Genomic DNA, 19250 nt, shown 5'->3' with positions numbered 1-19250 from the left:
GATTTTAAAAACCGGGCCAGTCCTGTTGCTCCTCTCATGCAGATAGCAGCAGAGAGGTTGCGTAAGGGCTGGTGCCTCCCCGGGTCTTCTTCCTGCAGGAAACTTTGTAATAGCACTTAAATACATAAAGCGACGGGGCAGGAGATTATTGCTGGCATTGTGCTTTTGTAGATGTGTATTATAGCCTCGCCCCGCCGACTGACACAATTAGCTGAATGTGGGACAAGACAAATGTTGTATGCGACAGTGGGGTAGTATTGAAAGCTGACCCCCATATCTAGAGGGCGAAGAGTTATGGATCCATTGATAGCCGTTAACTAGGGCTGGGAAGCGTGGCTGTTAAATTTTTGCCTGCTGGCTTCTGGCTACAGGCCTGCTGGCTTTTCTGGCAACAGAGGGCTTGAATGGAACCACAGGCTGCTTTGGAACTTTGTTCTTCTTTTATTAGAACTGACCATTGACAAGGAGAGTGGAGGGGGCGCAGGGAGGCAGCAAGCTGCGCTGAGCACACACTTCCTAGCCACTCTTTGTTGCTCTTTTTTTTCTTCCCCTGGCTGCAGTTTTCTTTCTTTAAAGCCGTACGAGCAGTTATGAGGATGTCAAAAACTGCTGCACGTTTTTAGCCGGTTGATAAAGAGCAGTTCATGTTCAGAGACATGGCTGGGGATGATCCAAAGTTTAAGCACTCAAGTGCACAGTTTTAAACATGCTTGCTAGTGTGCCCCATTGAACTCAGTTTACTTCTGAGTAAACATCCTAAGATTGCACCAACGTCTTCATCAATGACAGAACTGGGTACAGGCATTAATGCTCACGTGTCAATCCATGGGATTTGTAATCATTTCATTTGGGGGTGGGTGGGTTGTGCTGGTTTTTTAATTCCCCCCCCCCCCATGGAGAAATAGATCATCTGTTTACAAACTAGCTCTTGAAAAATACAAGGAGTACAGACACAATAAAACAAAGCAACTTCGGTCATGAGACACTTCCGTACATCATGCAAAAGCAATAGTCCAATTTTCAGGTTATGAAAACTAGAATTAAAAAGTCACTATACAGAAAAGAGTCCAAGTTCCCAGCTTGGCAAAATTTTATTATTTTTTTTAGATCTTGTCCACTGACCGCAATGCTGGTTTTCTTACAAATCACAGGGGTCAGTCTGTCCAAAGTTGAGCGCCGTAGAGTCCCATTGATATAAGTGGATGGGGTAAACTTGTACTTAATAACTCCTACCAAAATGAATGAGACTCAAATCTGTTTAACTTGCAGTTTTATTATCAATATTTTAAGAAGCTTCATATAATCACCAAAGTATTTTAAATAAGATTATTGGGCCATTTATACCACATTCCTAAGCACACCTATGTGGATGTGTTTTTTTTAATAGAAATCAGTATGACTTATTTGCAAGCCAATAGCTGCAATATGACAGAATTAAGCACTCAACTTCCCCCTGATTTCAATGACTTTAAGGCTGCTGCCCTGTGGAAGTTTTCCTGGGAGAAAGATGAATTAAGTACAATGGACTTTATAACTCGGTAAATATGTGTAGGATTGTGATGTTAGTGTGCTTAATCTATGCTGGATTGTGACTGCTGAATTTGAGACTCTGGTATTGCACTGCAGAATAATAGTTCTAATTTTCGTCTGTTTGATCTGTGTGCTGAACACAATGGTTTTCAAGATTCTATGACTATAGTTTTATAAAAGAGAAAATATCTGTCTGCTCAGGCGAGCAGGATCTGGCGATTCCAGCTAATTGATTACACAGCTCGCAAGGTTCTGGACAGAGCACTTTTTCATGGACAGGCAGTGTGACAGAAGACAAAGCGTACTGAAAGAGATAAAGCTTAAAAGAGAAAGAAAAGACAAGAGATGGAAGAACAGAGAAGACACAGAGAATCTTTAACGCCTCTTGGAACAGAGTGATCAAGAAATTGGTATCTGGCAAATATGCAAAAGAGGAGCAAAAGCTTCAGAAAGTTAGAGCTTTTGATAGTGATCAAGCATAACGGAAAATTTTGTTTCTTTCAGATATATTCTCCAAGGAGCTCAAGTTTACACGAACATGGCTATATATGACCCTTTTACAACTTATTTTGTACAACACCCCCATATCTAATTGACGAAGGGCCGTTTTAAGAACTTTGAATATATGAATAACAAATAAATAAAAACAGCAACATACATGGCTATCTTCCTTTTTTTATCCTTGCAAGAGCAACCCTGTGAGGTAGTTCAGTCTGAGGGTTACCCAAGGTTACTTCATAGCTGAAGAGGATGTGAACCTAGGTCTTCCCAGTCCTAGTCCTAGTCCGATATTCTAAACCAGAGATGGAGAAGCTATAGCCCTCCACACGTTGTTGGACTACAACTCCCATCATCGCTGGCCATTGGCCATACTGGCTCGTGCTGACAAAAGCTGGCATCCAGCAACATCTGGAGGACTCTAACCCATTCTTGCTCTCACCCCACTAGCTCTCAAATATAGCAGAAGTGGAGAAACACTAACCGACCCTCTGCTTCTTATTGTCAGTACTTTTTATAACAGCAGAGTGTTGTTCTCAGGTCTAGAAGGCTTCAAGAAAGACTGGCAGTGGCTCGGGCTGTCCTCTTTTTTGCTCTTCAAGATACAGGGGTACCTCGGGTTACATACGCTTCAGGTTACATACACTTCAGGTTACAGACTCCGCTAACCCAGAAATAGTACCTCAGGTTAAGAACTTTGCTTCAGGATGAGAACAGAAATCGTGCTCCAGTGGTGCAGTGGCAGCAGGAGGCCCCATTAGCTAAAGTGGTGCTTCAGGTTAAGAACAGTTTCAGGTTAAGAACGGACCTCCAGAATGAATTAAGTACTTAACCCGAGGTACCACTGTATGGCAACCCTAGGGAAGTGAGGGGCAGATGGGGCTCATCAACCTGGGAAGGTAGCCCATCTAGGAGAAGGAAAGCTCTGGTCCTAAACCTCCGCTGCCTTGTAGGATATCTTTGGGAGAAGAAAAGGCCACGGAGTAAATACTACAGAAATCTAGAGTGGAGTCCCTAAGACTGTTTGCTGGTGTTTTGTGCACCTCCTTCCAGCAACTCCTGCAGCCAAGCTGGTGTCAAACGTACCCGTATTTTTCGCTCTATAAGACGCACCAGACCACAAGACGCACCTAGTTTTTGGAGGAGGAAAACAAGAAAAAATATATTCTGAATCTCAGAAGCCAGAACAGCAAGAGGGATCGCTGCGGAGTGAAAGCAGCAATCCCTCTTGCTGTTCTGGCTTCTGGGATAGCTGCGCAGCCTGCATTCGCTCTATAAGACCCACATACATTTCCCCTTACTTTTTAGGAGGGAAAAAGTGAGTCTTATAGAGCAAAAAATACGGTATTTCTCTGCTTTCCTTTGGACCACATCAGTGAGGCTGAGAGGGGAGTCTTGATGTGTGGGCAGCCCAGGACCTCCATATACTGCCCAGGTCACTTCGATGCTGCTAATGCAGCAGTTTGGCTTCACCCCTGGAGGTGCACTCCATTGTCTCTTGAGACAGATGGATGCCAACAACAACAAGCTTCCACTATATGGTTTTGAGAGGCCCAAGACCAAATGAACGTGGAAGTTCGCATAGGTCTTTGAAACCGTAACCTGTGAGTCGGTTAAGACACAGAGTCTGGAGCAGATTGTGGGTGATGCTTTCCTCGCTCCTGGCTGGCCTGTTCTCAGGTCACAGAGCAGGAACTTGGGGAGTAACCACCAGAGGAAGGAACAGAGCCGGAACTAGCCGGATGTGCTTGATGCCAGGGATGATTCAGTCCTTGCAAGCAAGATGTTCCCAGCTTTGACTGATCTGCCCATTAAGCTGTGTGATCCATTTACCATGGAAGGCTGTGCAAACTGTTGGACAGCTAAAAAATGGGGAGGCATCTGGTATTGACTCTGGACTAATGATGAAAGCACTCTGGTATGGTGGTCCGAAATTAGCAAACTTCCTATGGGCTTGTGTGTGTGTGTGCAATGAAACAATGATTAATGGAAGAGCTCCTGAACACTGGCGTAATTGTCCCAATTCCAAAGGGACGGGGGGTCAAGCTAAACTGAACAACCATTGCAGCATCTATCTTCTGTTGCTACTGCTTTATAATGGGATGCTGTTGAAGAGGGCAGAACCTTTCACTGCTATTTTACTTATCTCCTACCAAGCAGGTTTCTTGAAGTACACAGTCTGAACAAGCAACTATTCCTGTAGCTTTTTCACTCTGCTGCTATAGCTGGTGGTTCAAATTGAAAGCTCCCTTTGAGGAAGACCTCACTTTGTTACCATCGCTTCTCCCTTCATTCCCCTTTGTTCCCTCCCAGCAGTGATGAAATTTATACTGTATGCTCCTAGAGGGCAGGGATTTTTCCTTTTTCCTTTGCAAAGTGCTGTACAGTGGTACCTTGGGTAAGGACTTAATTCGTTCTGGAGGTCCCTTCTTAACCTGAAACTGTTCTTAACCTGAAGCACCACTTTAGCTAATGGGGTCTCCCACTGCCACCGTGCCACCGGAGCACGATTTCTGTTCTCATCCTGAAGCAAAGTTCTTAACTCGAGGTACTATTTCTGGGTTAGCGGAGTCTGTAACCTGAAGCGTATGTAACCTGAAGCGTATGTACCCCGAGGTACCACTGTAATGATATTTAGCGGTTATCCAATTGCAGAGCCCTCGAAGCTGCACAGGCCTTTAAATCGCACCGTTTATTTAATTGTTCCTCTTATTAAATCCACATATCCTATTATGTGGCAGTGGTCTTTAAAGTGCAACGTTTGTTGAGCTACGCTATTAAATTGTACTTCATATTAGTTTACGAAGCCCACTAATTTCTCATCAGAGCCCATTAGCCATACTATCTTCAGCTTATTAAACAAAACAAAACCTATTACAAACAGTTCGGAACAGGAGTCTCGGTTCATTTCAAGAGCATCACATCTGAATTTTTGAAATTGAAAGTCCTAGCCTCACTGCAGGGCAATGTGAGAGGCCTGTTGCCCTTAGCAAATTACCTGTTGGTGGTTTGGGGAGAGCTGAGGGAGGGTGCTGGAGTCCACCCCCCCTTCTCTTCCCTTCCCTTCCTTTGGAGGGAATGGTGACCCTGGTATGGCAGCTGTTTTCAAAGGGGAGATGGTGTGCTGTTTCCTGGGTCCACCAATCCTGCTCCATCGATTAAATCAGTTAAGTTTAAATGAATTTAAAGGTAAAGGTAAAGGGACCCCTGACCATTAGGTCCAGCCGTGGCCGACTCTGGGGTTGCGGCGCTCATCTCACTTTATTGGCCGAGGGAGCCGGCGTACAGCTTCTGGGTCATGTGGCCAGCATGACTAAGCCGCTTCTGGCGAACCAGAGAAGTGCACGGAAATGCCGTTTACCTTCCCACCGGAGTGGTACCTATTTATCTATTTGCACTTTGACATGCTTTCGAATTGCTAGGTTGGCAGGAGCAGGGACCGAGCAACGGGAGCTCACCCCGTTGCAGGGATTTGAACCGCCAACCTTCTGATCGGCAAGTCCTAGCTCTGCGGTTTACTAGCCATAAGGGAGGAGAGACTGTTGTTGCACCCAGGGATTGCTTGCAGGCTTCCCATAGGCATATGGTTGGCCGCTATGACAACTGGATGTGCCACAATCCCAGGGTCCAGCAGTGATCAAGACAGAGGCAGAGGTTGTAGATTCACCAGGTAAGGAGTCAGACTAGGTATCTGATTCCGAGCCTGATGCTGATGACCCACTAAATCCAAGGCTGGCAGGGACCCCCTGGACTAAATCACTCAGCACCAGAGCTCTCGGTGCCAGAAGCAGAAGCCTCATAGACACCTTTCCCTGGACCTGAGGAACTCAGCTCCTTGGTGATCCAGTGGTGCAGGGAGTGTACCAAGACAGGAGGCTAGGGAGCCCAGAAGAAGCACCCATTTGAAGGCCAGGGGGCTAACCCCTTAAGGATAGCAATTCTCACAATAGGAGTTGAGCCCTGGAGAAGTGGACTTGAGTGAGCAACTCAAAAGGCTTCAGTCTACCTCCATCCTTTTTTGGAGCAAGTGGCTGACTCGGAGCTCTCCATGGTGCTGCCTCCGCCAGACCAGACTGGACTCGACCAGACAAGAGATGCTGCTGGACTATATGGGCCTTGGCTCTCATCCAACAAGGCTGTTTTTACATTCTAATTTCTGAGCAAGCATCTTCTTACTAAACCGATTAAAGCTTGTAAGCCGCGTCATCGTAATTTAAATTAAATGTTTAATCACCAGCATTTCCTGAACACTGCTGCACACATGTTCTAAAACGCACGTAGGAAAATGCAGCCGTCAGTTTACTCAACTCAAATGGTTGACCTCAAAGGAAGTTCAACCAAATCAAAAGTCATACTGCTGGAGTGGTGGGTTGTGTTACTTATCAAATTTGTTAGTTGCTTTATCTTGCACAGGGCAACCCAAAGTGACAAAATCGTAATCAGGAGAGATCTATTGTAACCAAGTTAGCCAAGTCCATTGCTTTTAATTAGTCTTCTCCAAATAAGTTGAATACAGTACAACTCAATTCTCTACTCACCAATATGGGTCAAGATTCAACACTGTTGAAGTCATACTCTGAGATGGTGGGGGGTGTGGCAAACCCACAAATATTCTGCCTTGAATCAAATCGATATCTAAGACTACATTCCTGTGCACCTGCACCTGGGAGTAAGCCCCAATGCAGTGAAATTTACTTCTGAATTAACATGTATAAAATACTCCTTGTTGATTGACAGTGTTGTACACCTTAAGTCCAGGTTTATTGCAACCAAAATGAAACTAGCTTCCAGGGCTGGATTGAAGCGAGGCAACTGAAGCAACTTCACCCCATAGTGCAAAGTGGCATAGTCCATACTTCTACTGCAGGCTTCCTCAGCCTCGGCCCTCCAGATGTTTTGAGACTACAATTCCCATCATCCCTGAAACAAAAACATCTGGAGGGTTGAGGTTGAGGAAGCCTGTTCTGCTGCCTCAGTGTGCTATCAGTGCATAAAGTCTGAAAGCCACCAGCTATTTACTTCAATTAGTCTTCATCTGAGGCTACTGTAACCTTCTATATCACCTGCCAGGTTGCAAATTTGCAGCCGGGATCCTAACTGCCCTTAAGGGGTCAAGCAGGGTATGGGCACGGCAGCGCTTGCATAGGACTGGGATGAAAAACTATTCTTGGACTGGTCTGATCTCCTCCATAATGGCTGGAAGGGAAAGAGAGATTTGGGGTGGCATGGAAATAGCCACGACTGGACCTAATGGTCAGGGGTCCCTTTACCTATGACAAAGGTGCAGAAGGAGGCTTGACCTGGAAGAGAAGGGGTTCCATTGGTCCTGGAACGCTCTCGCGTGGGAGGCGCCGCGCTGCGGCCGAGCGCCAGCGTTCCATTGGCACTTTCACTTTCTTTTCCTTTCTCTTCCCCTGCCAGTCTCGCTCGGCTCCCCGGAGCGACGGCGCTCGCCCCATGCTGGGTTCTCAGGCAGGCAGCTGCATGGGCCGAGCTCAGCCCTTGAGCGGAGCTGAGAGAGAAGCTCAGGGGACGGTGGGGGAGAGAGGCAGGCGGCGGCGACGGGCCCTGTGTTTGTGTTTGTGTGTGTGTTGGGGCTGATCTGCCTCCCCTTTCCACCCGCTCCACTTCCTCTGCCGCGCCGCGCGCCTCCGGGCGGCTGGTGGCTCAGCGCATAAACTGATTAGGTAACAACAGAGCACCTTCCCTCCCTGTTTTCCTTCAATGCGCTTGGGCCACGGCTTTTGAAGCGGCCCGGCCCTGCCACTACCCGGCCATTATGCCTGGATGTATGGAGCTTTATCCGGAAAAAGCTCCGCTTTGCCCCCGGCTTCATCAATCATTTAGACCGGTTCAAATCCCCTTCATAGCCTTCCGCCTCATTTAACCTATCGAGGGGCGAAAGTGAAGAGAGGTTTGTAAAGCTCCGGGAAAAAATGCCTGCACACACCGCTTTTATTTTATTTATTTTTTTCCTCGCTCGCTGGTGTTTCCGAGATTCGGGGGGGAACGGGCGGGGGGAGGGAGAGAAAAATAAAAGAGGGAGAAAAGGCCCCAGAGAAAAGCATAAAAGCAAAAGGGCCTTTATGAAAGAAAGGACGCTTCGCTGTCGACATCGCAGGGGCGGAGAGGGCCCTCCCCAAACATTTAGGGAGAGAGCCCCCAGGCCAACAGCTTTACACCTCAGCCAGCGAAGGGTGAAGGGTTGAAGAAAGTTAATCCCGGAGAAGCATTGAAAACCGGGCGTTACTGATTATGAGCTGGAGCTAATCTTGGAGTAAATGAACGGGAAAGGGTAAAAGGCGGATCCAGCTGATTTTAAACGGATCCTCGTGGATTCATATGATTTTTTCATTCAAATTAAATAAAACCACCATGATACTGTAGACCATGTCTTACTCTGTAGTAAAGGTAAAGGTACCCCTGCCCGTACGGGCCAGTCGTGTCCGACTCTGGGGTTGCGCACCCATCTCGCTTAAGAGGCCGGGGGCCAGCGCTGTCCGAAGACACTTCCGGGTCACGTGGCCAGCATGACGAAGCTGCATCTGGCGAGCCAGCGCAGCACACGGAAACGCCGTTTACCTTCCCGCTAGTAAGCGGTCCCTATTTATCTACTTGCACCCGGGGGTGCTTTCGAACTGCTAGGTTGGCAGGCGCTGGGACCAAGCAACGGGAGCGCACCCCACCGCGGGGATTCGAACCGCCGACCTGACGATCGGCAAGTCCTAGGCACTGAGGTTTTACCCACAGCGCCACCTGCGTCCCATCTTACTCTGTAGGCAGCATCAAAAAAATCAAGCATTCACTGTTTCGTGGCGCAAAAACATGCTTAAAAAAACACGGATCCTCATGATTTTTGCACTAGGCATGCCTTCCGGATGTGATTTGACACTGGATTTGTTGGAGTTATTTTTTAAAAGTGGAGGATCCGTGTAGATCCGCCTTTAATCTAGACCCTAAATAAACAAACTGTCCCTTTGAAGGAAGAAGGCGTCATTCCAAATGCAAGATTACAGTGATAGTCAGTAGAGCATGAGACTCTTAATCTCACTAGTTCGAAATATTCTTGCCTTGGTCCTTGTGGTCCCTTCCAACTCTAGGATTCTAATGAGAAACACACACACACACCTCTCAATGTGGAATCCAAAATGTCCAATACCACAGCATCCTGTGTGGCATGACAAAGGAAGGAGCAGACTTTTCACACAGCCCATTATAGACCCAAACATTCAGGTGGGGCCGGCCCTATCCTTAGGCAGCTGCCTCAGGCGGCAGATGCCGAGTGGCAGCCGCATGGTGTTGGAGTGTCGTGCACAGCCTTGCCCTTGTGCCCTAAACTAACCTCTCATCCTCAGATATGGTGGGAAACCGTGTTAAAGCTGGAGAATCAGCTACCCTTCTGGCTAGCTTCTGTACATGGGGTTCATGTATTTATCTCAGTTCAAGGTGGCCTGTATGGTTCTCTCCCTCCAATTGTCCTACCTGGGAGGTAGGTTAGGCTGAGAGGCAAAGACTGTCCCAAGGTCATCCAGTGAGCTTCAGTTTTAATCGGACTTTTAAAGATCTGAAGGAATCAAGCCATGACAAAGACTTGCTCATGGTGGCAAGCAGCAAGGGCAGGATTCAGGGTGCAAATGTGGATGTGTAGAAGACTACAAAGCTCTTGTAGGAGTGAAAAGAGAAGGAAGGGGCACGCAGAGAATTAATTATCCAATGGTGGAACTTTTAAGGAGGGCATTGACGTGGCAGAAAATCACAGAGATGTCCCTTGTAAAGTCACAGAGAACGCTGCAAAGCTGGAGAGGATGGAGGAAATTTTGGGTGCTGGTTTGAGGTGAGCATTCTCCAGTTTAAACTGTAAAGGCCTGCTTTGAGGATATACAGTGGTGCCTCAGGTTAAGAACTTAATTCGTTCTGGAGGTCCGTTCTTAATCTGAAACTGTTCTTAACCTGAGGTACCACTTTAGCTAATGCCGCACGATTTCTGTTCTCACCCTGAAGCAAAGTTCTTAACCCGAGGTACTATTTCTGGGTTAGCAGAGTCTGTAACCTGAGGCATCTGTAACCTGAAGTGTCTGTAACCCGAGGTACCACTGTATTTGGAAAACACCATCACACAATACTTTTTTTTAATGGCCAAACAAATGTCACCAAATAATGAGAAATTTTGACTTGAGTTCTTCAGAACTGTGGTAGATTACATTGCAAAAAACCATTCAAAACATCCAATGGATTTTAAGTTGTGGCTTTTTTGTGTGATCTCATAATGTTATCAAAGATGCCAAACAAACTCTGCACCCCCTCCTTTAAAAAAGTCTTTGTACCCTATCATAGATAGGCCCATTCAGGATACAAACCCTAAACACATTCACATGGCAGTAAACTGCTCCGTTCGATGCAATCAAATGTATTGCCGATCGTGGATTGGGAAGTTCAATTGTTTGTAACAATAATGGTTACTCCGGATAACCAGCCTGAGAAGTAATCACATCCGCCCTGCTCCACAAGCCTGGTGCTAGGTTGTGACTCCCTGGGATCCAGAGATTTGGGTCCCAACATGTTCAGTGACATTGCAAAGATTCTAGGTTACCTCTCCAGTCATGACACACAATCACAGCATTTCCTGTAGGCATTTTCTTGGTTTATTATCTTTTTAAACCTCGTCACACTAATAATAGATTGGGGGGGGGGGGGTCCTGAACTAAAGGCTTATTCTTGAACGACTGCAAAGAAACATCAATAGGGGCTGAAAACATTAATCTTTCCAGGAGTGTCATTAATCGTGAATTTGGATTGGGAGTTTTAAACTGGATTTTAATCACATCTGATCATTGCTGCAGGGCTTGCAGGCAATCTGTGTGTGTGTGTGTAATTCAGGCAGATCACTGTAGCCACCTCAACATTTACCTCAAACATATTAGCAAACTGATTAAAAGTCAAATGGTTAATTGACAAACATTTGGGTCAGTTCATATCAATGGATATTTTTTCATGGAAAGGCACCAGTACACAAGCAAGCTATTTCAGGCATGGGTATTTTAGAAAATCTGATTTCAATAAAATGCATGTCAGATTATATTGGATATTAGTGTCAAGAATGGCTTTATAGTTCTTTACATTCCCCGTAGGACCCAAAGCTGTATGGAGAGTGGGAGTGTACCATTTTGGAGGTATACTCACAGGCAAGCATACAAGAAATACCAAGAAAAATGTAGCTCTGAAACTGCTCTGCCCCATGGACTTATTTCATTTCAATAAGCCTTGTAACAATGCAGCTTTTGAAGGATTAGACAGGGGATTTACCTGGCTGATTTAAAAAATGAAAAATGTTATGCACTTGATACAGTAGACTGAATTTCTTCTAGCGAAGCTTCATTCATCAATAAATCCCCGTGTGGCACCCCTTAATCAAAGCAGATTAAATACTGTGATCTGGATTCTAAACACAATATAGTGCAGTTCCAAAGGAACATGAAAAGAATCGGGTTTACACCCATGTTCGTCAAACACAATAGCAGAAAAAACATCACCTTGCCCCCAGGCAATGCTTGCCAATGGAAGCAGGTCACACATTCTAGTTATCAAGCGTTGAGCAATCAAGTTAAACTGCTCACCTTCCCAGGGTGGCGGAGTTGCAGGCTGGTCACAAAATCAGGTAAGCCACACCCACATCCTTGGGAGTCCTGGCCGCATCACGCCCCACGGCCGACCAATCTGGTTGACCAGGGGGCATGGCTTACCTGATTTAAACATCCCCGGGGGTTCAGTCTCCTTTTCTCCTTCTGCGTCGGACCTCCCGCCCTCCCGCCCTGTTTTCATGCATTCGCCATCTTGGCCTTGCTATGAATTACGGTTGGTCGCCTGTTGAGGGGACCAGGTAGGAATTTTCCCACCTGGCAAATTGGCACCAGCCATGTGGTTTTCGCCCGCCTTGTAACAATCGTCACAACTTTGTAAGGTTAGGTGGTTAGGCACTGGTAAACCTGGTTGATGGGAGGGGAGGTTGGGGCCTTCACCTGCCTCTCCTCTTTAAGGGTATTCCATTAAAGGGATCTGGGGGTGTGGATCCTATCAGAAGCCCGGGTATGGGCTAGGGCTGTGCCATGACCCCATCGGTGACCCTGGGGGAACTCACAGTTGAAGTACATCAGGGGTGGCCAACTCCCAAGAGACTGCGATCTACTCACAGAGTTAAAAACTGGCAGTGATCTACCCCCTTTTTGGGGATTCGGGTCAAAGTTGTTGAGTTTTTTCAGGGAGGAGGTAAAATGTTGAGCTTTTTTTAGGGGAGCCACAGTTGTTCAGCTTTTTTGGGGGGAGCCAATGATCTACCAGTGATCTACCGCAGACATCCAGTGATCTACCAGTTGATCACGAGCTACCTGTTGGACATGCCTGGTGTACATCAACAGGGCTCTCCCTACTGGTAGTTGACCCTTATGAAACTACCTGCATGACGGGCAGGAGTCAGATATAGTCAGTTCAATTCCAATGTTCACATCTGTAACCAATAATAAAGTTGTGGCCTTATATACCCCATTAACCCAAAATATTGGTGTCCGTGTGTTTCATTATCTAACAAATGGGGTGGGGCTCGGGGCCTCGCCATGCAATTTACATTCATGTGTGAACATGGCATTCTTGTAAATAAACCAGTCAGCAAGGGAGGGTGCGGGTGGTGCTGTGGGTTAAACCACAGAGCCTAGAGCTTGCCGATCAGCAGGTCAGCGGTTCAAATCCCTGAGATGGGGTGAGCTCCTGTTGCTTAGCCCCTGCTCCTGCCAACCTAGCAGTTCAAAAGCACGTCAAAGTGCAAGTAGATAAATAGGTACCGCTCCAGTGGGAAGGTAAATGGCGTTTCCATGCGCTGCTCTGGTTTGCCAGAAGTGGCTTAGTCATGCTGGCCACATGACCCGGAAGCTGTACGCTGGCTCCATCGGCCAGTAAAGCTAGATGAGCGCCGCAACCCCAGAGTCGGTCACGACTGGACCTAATGGTCAGGGGTCCCTTTACCCTATACCTTTTATGGGAGGGTGAAATACTGTTCTGTTAAAATCATAAAGTGTTTTGCAGTGGGAGTAGGGCATATTAAGACAGGGCTTCAAACCTGGAAGCTGTTCCCATGCTACAACTCAGAACCAAAACCTGCACAGTAGTGATACATGAGCATGTGCAGAGTGCATCTCGCGTTTGGAATAAGAAATACAGGATCTGCGATTAATGGTTTCCGGACCGACTTAAGCCCCTGCATCTCTCTTTCCTTCAGTCTTTTTAGAAGAGTACAAGCTTTCACTCAAATATTCCTGTGCGCAGTACAATGTAAATCCTATCAAGGTTACTTACTTCCAAGTAAATGCTTTTAGGATGGAGGTGGAAAACATGGTAACATATATGAATAAAATCTGAATTCACATCTAAATGCTATATTTAGAATAAAGGGTATTTTTTTGATCCTGCATTCAGAATTATTATTGTTAATGTACAGTCCTATAGAATAGAATGCAATTGACTAAGAGCTGTCTTGACCTACAGCTGCCAGAATGAGTTCCTCAGCGGGAGAAATGGTAAGGAATAGCGTGATGAGGTTTATCATACCGAATGAAGCATCTGCGCTGATGAGGAGGGGGGGGCAGTCTTAGGAGTGATGGAAAGAATCCAGCTTGCAAGCATCTTTAGGTGATGCAATTCAGTAAAAAAAAACCACCAACAACAACACTTGACAATCCTATTTGAAAAGAAAGAGGTGGGCCAGGTATTATTGTCACTGATCTGAACCCCCACCCGAGTTTGCAATATTAATAATCATAAAGAGGGAATGACTGCAAAAAGAGAAAGTGTTAAAATGTCAAAAAGGCCTCCCCACCCCCCACCCCTACCCCCATCCCTTGAAGCATGCAAAGGTTCTGGGATTCGAGCCTGGTGCTTTAACTTTTTTAATAACGATTTTTTTCCTGGGCTGTGAGCTTGCACTGAATCCTGGAGGAATTGCTCAATCAGATTAAGGTTTATATTTTGCAACAGACTGGATGGAGCAATAAAGGAGAGAGTGCGGAAATGGGACTTCACCCATCAATTAGATCTCTATTAGCAGCCAATGCAGGCTTCACCACAGGAAATGTCATATCCCGGCAAGCAGAGCTTGGTCGCTTCCCTCCCCCATTTTCAACCTCCCACCCCCCCCACTTCAGAAATTAGCCAATTCTTCTTGCTCAGAGAGAGCCAAATTTAAACAAGCCTTTTGTTATTTGGCTGTGTGCGCGTTTTTGTTTTTTTTAAAAAAACAACAACACAGCACCTGCTTAGTTAGCCAAGAGCAGAAGAAACATCAGGAGATCTCAGTGTGAACAGGTTGCTTAGAAGGACACCTGCACAGCCAGAGCAGAAAATGGAGGCTTTGTTTATTAATATTAAAGGATTTATTATAGTCATAAAGCGGGCCTGAGTTAAGGGCGATTAACAACACAATGGGTAATATTTTGAATACTAGCCCAGCTCATCTGCCCCCATATATCATATCTGCCAAAGCCTTTTCTTTCTTTCTGGTTGGGGGGGGGGGCGGGTTTAAAATATGACAATGCACTGTAATGCCAAAACACACAGGCGTTTTGCCTGTTTTTATTCTCCTGTTTGCAGAGTCGAGACTAAGATGCTTGACGTATTTCTCTGCATCCCAGTTATAAACCCTTAGGAATGAAATATTTTGAAAACAATAGGGTCAACACTAGCTACATGTATTCATGATGTGGGAATACCAATCCCCTTGAATCGAAGAGGCGCCAGGCCCTTCAATTTCATTAGGTTTGGGCTGCTAATTTCAGCTTACGTTTTTCGAAGTTCAATGGCAATTTAAACAACAACAACAACAAATTAACGAAGGGCTCGTTCACGCATTTGGCTACCGTACTTGATTTCTGATCAGTTGACTGTTTGCCCTTTATGACTGGATGCTGCTCAGCGTTTGAACTGTTGTTATTTTGAAACTTTGGTTTTTGAGGTGCCAGCAAGTGAGAAGACCATAATGTCATTTGGTGGACTAATTCCATAGTTTAACTCTTAGTGAGTCGTTGCTGAATGGGTGGCTCATACTAGAATAAGTCCTATCATTAGGCCTGCCTCAAACGGCAGCTGAGATTCTTCACATTATGAATTGCCTCGCAAACCTTGCTTCTCCTCCTAGTGGAGACAGCTTACTAACCCTGAGATTCTAGGGCAGTGTGGTCCAACCTGCGAGAGGCCTTTTTTGGTGGCCACTGGCAATATTATTATTTTTTATTAAAAAAACCTGTGTCATGGGTTGTTAATGGAAGCACATACATGTGTAATATGGCAATTTAATTCAGTGTGTGACCCACAGGTTCTGTGTTAAAGTACTACAGCGGCCCACTTGGTGTGGAAAGTTGCACCACCCTGTAAGCTAGGACAACCTGCCAAACCGAACAGGCTTACAAATGTTACAAGGGGAGCAGGTGGCACTGTGGTCTAAACTACTGAGCCTCTTGGGCTTACTGATTGGAAGGTTGGTGGTTCGAATCCCCGCAACGGAGTGAGCTCCCATTGCTCTGTCCCAGCTTCTGCCAGTTCGAAAGCACACCAGTGCAAGTACAGTCATGCCTCTGGTTGTGAACGTGATCCGTGCGGGAGGCACATTCGCAACCTGCAGCGTTCGCAACCTGAAGCACTACACGCGTGATGCAATTCGGCGTTTCTGTGCATGCGCATGATGTCATTTTGTGTTTCTGCGCATGCGTGAGCACCGAAACGCGGAAGTAACCCATTATGGTACTTCCGGGTTTGGCATGGTCTGCAACCCGAAAAGGCACAACCTGCAGCGTTCGTAACCCGAGGTATGACTGTAGATAAATAGGTACCACTGTGGCAGGAAGGTAAACGGCATTTCCGTGCACTCTGGTTTCCATCACGGTGTTCTGTTGTGCCAGAAGCGGTTTAGTCATGCTGGCCACATGACCGGGAAAGCTGTCTGTGAAGCAAGATGAGCGTCGCAACCATAGTCGTCTTTGACTGGATTTAACCATCCAGGGGTCCTTCATCTTTTTTTAGAAAGGTGACAAAGACACCCTTCACTGGCCAGCTTTCCTTTCCTTTCCACCGCCCAAGACCCCCAAAGGCCCAGCCTGCCTTCACCTACGCCCCTTCTAACTGGGGGCAGGCGGCTTGCGCCACCGCTTCTCAGCTCATACACTGGATTTTTTTTTACACGTGAGGAGGGCTCGTTTCGCGAGAGAAAGGCCCGAGCAGCACGACGACGCCTCCTCTCCCGTCCCAGCCGTCTGAAGTGGGGCAGCCCGACCCAGGGACCCTGCTGGAGGGAGGCGTTGCTTGGGCGCGCCAGGTCTCCGGCGCTGCTCCCAGCCGGCTCTCCCTTCCCCCTCGCCAAGGTGCGAGTGAGCGAGGTGCTGCTGCTGCCAGGCGCATAAAGAGCCTCTCTGTTGCGCCTTCCCGAATTCAAGCGGCCCAGCTGAAGCTGCCGCCGCTTGCTGCTCCTTCTTCTCCTGCATAAAGCGCCTTTATGTGGCTCCAGACTCCTCCGGAGAGCAGCCCGCGGCGCGGCTGAAAGGCGCTTTGAGAGGCCGGCGAGCGGCGGCGCGGAGAGCCGAGCGCCCCCCTGCCGGCCTGAGTGGCACCGAGTGCCCCGCCAGGGCTGCGCGGGGCGGCGGGGCGGCCATTAGCATGCGCGCGGAGTAGCCGGAGGGAGGGAAGCGAGGAAGGCCGCCTCCGGGGCTCAGCCACCTGGACGGCCCCGACGGCCCCGCTGTCTCCTTCTCCCGGGCGCCATCCTTTCCGCCGTGGCGCGATCCTGCGCGCTCTGCGCTGGGAAGGAAGTCTCGCTGAGTTCCGTAGGACCTGCTGCTTAGTCGCCCGCAGCTTCTCTGTGGCTGCAGCAAACCTTGTATCACTTGATTCTCAAAGCGCCAACTTCATGCACGTCAAGTTGCTTTTGTTCATTTTTAGCCTTAAGGTGGATAAAACCTGGTCTTACATTCAGTAGTGTGATGGTTTTGGAGCCAAGCCTATCCTTTTCTGGCTAGCCCAACGCCGCTGTGCTTGTCATTACCCTTGTGCCAGAGGGGTGGGGTTGTAAGGGGGAAAGTAAATGGAATAATTGATATTTCTAATTCCAGAACTTCTCAGAGATGGAGAAACTTGTTTCAGCTCGGGTTACAAAATTCAATTAATAGTAAGAGCAGCTTTCACTAGATCCTCCAGAGGAAGCTGTATTCTGCAGGTCACGGGTTACTGTACTATCCATTAACTGATAGCGTTTAGCACTTAACATTGTTGGATTACTGATAGCAGGCTAAAGAAGAAGAACATTTCTGTCTTTCTTGTTACATGGTAGGGGACATTTTATTGAAATCGTTGGGACCAGCTTTTAAGTAAATGTATTTAGAATACGACAAGATATGTTCAGGATATGATCTCACCATAACTAACCAGAATGGGAGCCAACAGCAAAAGTCTACCCATCTACTGTCAGTCTGTAAGTAATTTTGTCCCTGCAGTCTGTACTTCTCCATCTTAGTTTTTTAAACATTATGAACATTCTGTGGATGCGTGTGCATGAAAGGAGCAAGCAAGAGTGAAACATAACACCAGCCTCGATCCAGGTTAGCTGGAAACAGAAACTGTTCTGCAGTCTAATCCTATGCGTGCATACTCAAATGTAAGCCCTTCTGCGTAAAACTTTAAGCCAAAACATGTAATAGTTGTCACAGGTAAAGCACTTGCTTGTGTAAGAGATACACATACTTTCCATTACATTATTATTATTATTATTATTATTACTACTACTACTACTACCACCACATGAATCAATCTACAGTCGTACCTTGGATCCCAAACGCCTTGCGAGTCAAACATTTTGGCTCCCGAATGCCACAACCCCGGGAGTGTTCCGGTTTGCGAACATTCTTTGGAACCTGAACGTCCAGTGTGACTTCTGCGACTTCTGATTGGCTGCAGGAGCTTCCTGCAGCCAGTTGGAAGCTGTGCCTTGGTTTTCGGATGTTTTGGAAGTTGAATGGACTTCCAGAACAGATTCCATTCGGCTGTATTTGATTATAGAGTTAGCATGTCAGGAGCTCACCTGGCCAAAGCACAGTTTGCTGATATGCTAATTCTAAACATGGACAAGCCTTCTCCTACAATGAATGTTTGTGTGTATATATAGCATGTGGAACTCTTATAATGGGGGTGCCTTTTACCTCTGGCCACCTCTGTTTTGACCTTGTGCATGTATATAAGTGGATATATAAATTTTCATACATTTATTTGGAAGTGAGATTAATCTCAAGAAAAGTAAATGCATTTTCAGAATGGATTCTCTCTGTGCCTGTGGTTTAACAGGGTTTTGTTTATGTCGAGTGGAGGAACTCCTTTAAGGCAGCAACTAATAGCAGCGGCACTGGGAAGAGAGAAGGAAACAAGGGGAGAAGACTATTAAACACTTGAAACCCCCCCATCTCCTGAAATCCTTGCAGGCCATGCTAACTGGATCATCTACATCAGAGGAATGAACAAGGGAGTTCCAGAATGCAGAGCAGATCTGGGACCCTGACTTCTAAGGAGAGTTGTCAGGGTACGGTGCCTCTATAGCAGTGATTACAGGCAGTGGAAAATAAGGATGAGTCATCTACAAAAAGGAGAATATAGATGCTTGCAGGCCATCTCCTCCTTTGCCCATCTATCTGTCCTTCAAGATTCTGATTGTTATGTCACCAAGCCCACTAGCCTAGTGGTACTGTTATTTAATGCCAGATGGGTTCATAAGATCACATTCATACACAACTAGACAATAAACAATGGCTCCAATTTGGCATGTATTAGACCTAGTTGGACATAAATGGTCTGCCTCAGCTATGGCTATCTGGGTACTTGGTGGAATTGCTGTGGTCCATAAAGTTTTCATCTCATCAAAAGTCTTCTTCACCCTGGAATGGATTTTGAGGTCCTACATTTGATGTTGGGCCAAAGAGACAAACTAGGGAGGCTGATGGTATACAGACTGGCCTGCTACCCAGTGGGCTTCCTGACTGACTGAACTGGCGAATGTTTCGAGCACGGTTTTGAAGAACTCTGAAGGCAGTTGTCCTGGGTGACATTTGCACCGAAGCTACATTAGATGGGCCAGCTCAGGACATGGCCTCCATGACAACTATGGGGTTGTCTCAGTTTGTCATCATCACAACACACTGAGCAGGACA

At 46.7% G+C, this 19250-nt stretch overlaps 1 long non-coding RNA gene across 1 annotated transcript; it reads left to right on the top strand.

Moving 5' to 3' along the window:
- The first annotated feature begins 16119 nt into the window (after nt 1-16119).
- Nucleotides 16120-18645, top strand: LOC308484990. The gene is made up of 3 exons (XR_013990273.1): nt 16120-16424; nt 17387-17527; nt 18394-18645. It is a non-coding gene; the product is annotated as an uncharacterized lncRNA (long non-coding RNA).
- The last annotated feature ends 605 nt before the right edge of the window (nt 18646-19250 follow it).

This window comes from Podarcis pityusensis, assembly GCF_964106645.2.
Source record: "Podarcis pityusensis genome assembly, chromosome: 9".
Taxonomy (NCBI): Eukaryota; Metazoa; Chordata; class Lepidosauria; order Squamata; family Lacertidae; genus Podarcis; species Podarcis pityusensis.
This window is presented reverse-complemented; position numbering and strand designations above follow the sequence as displayed.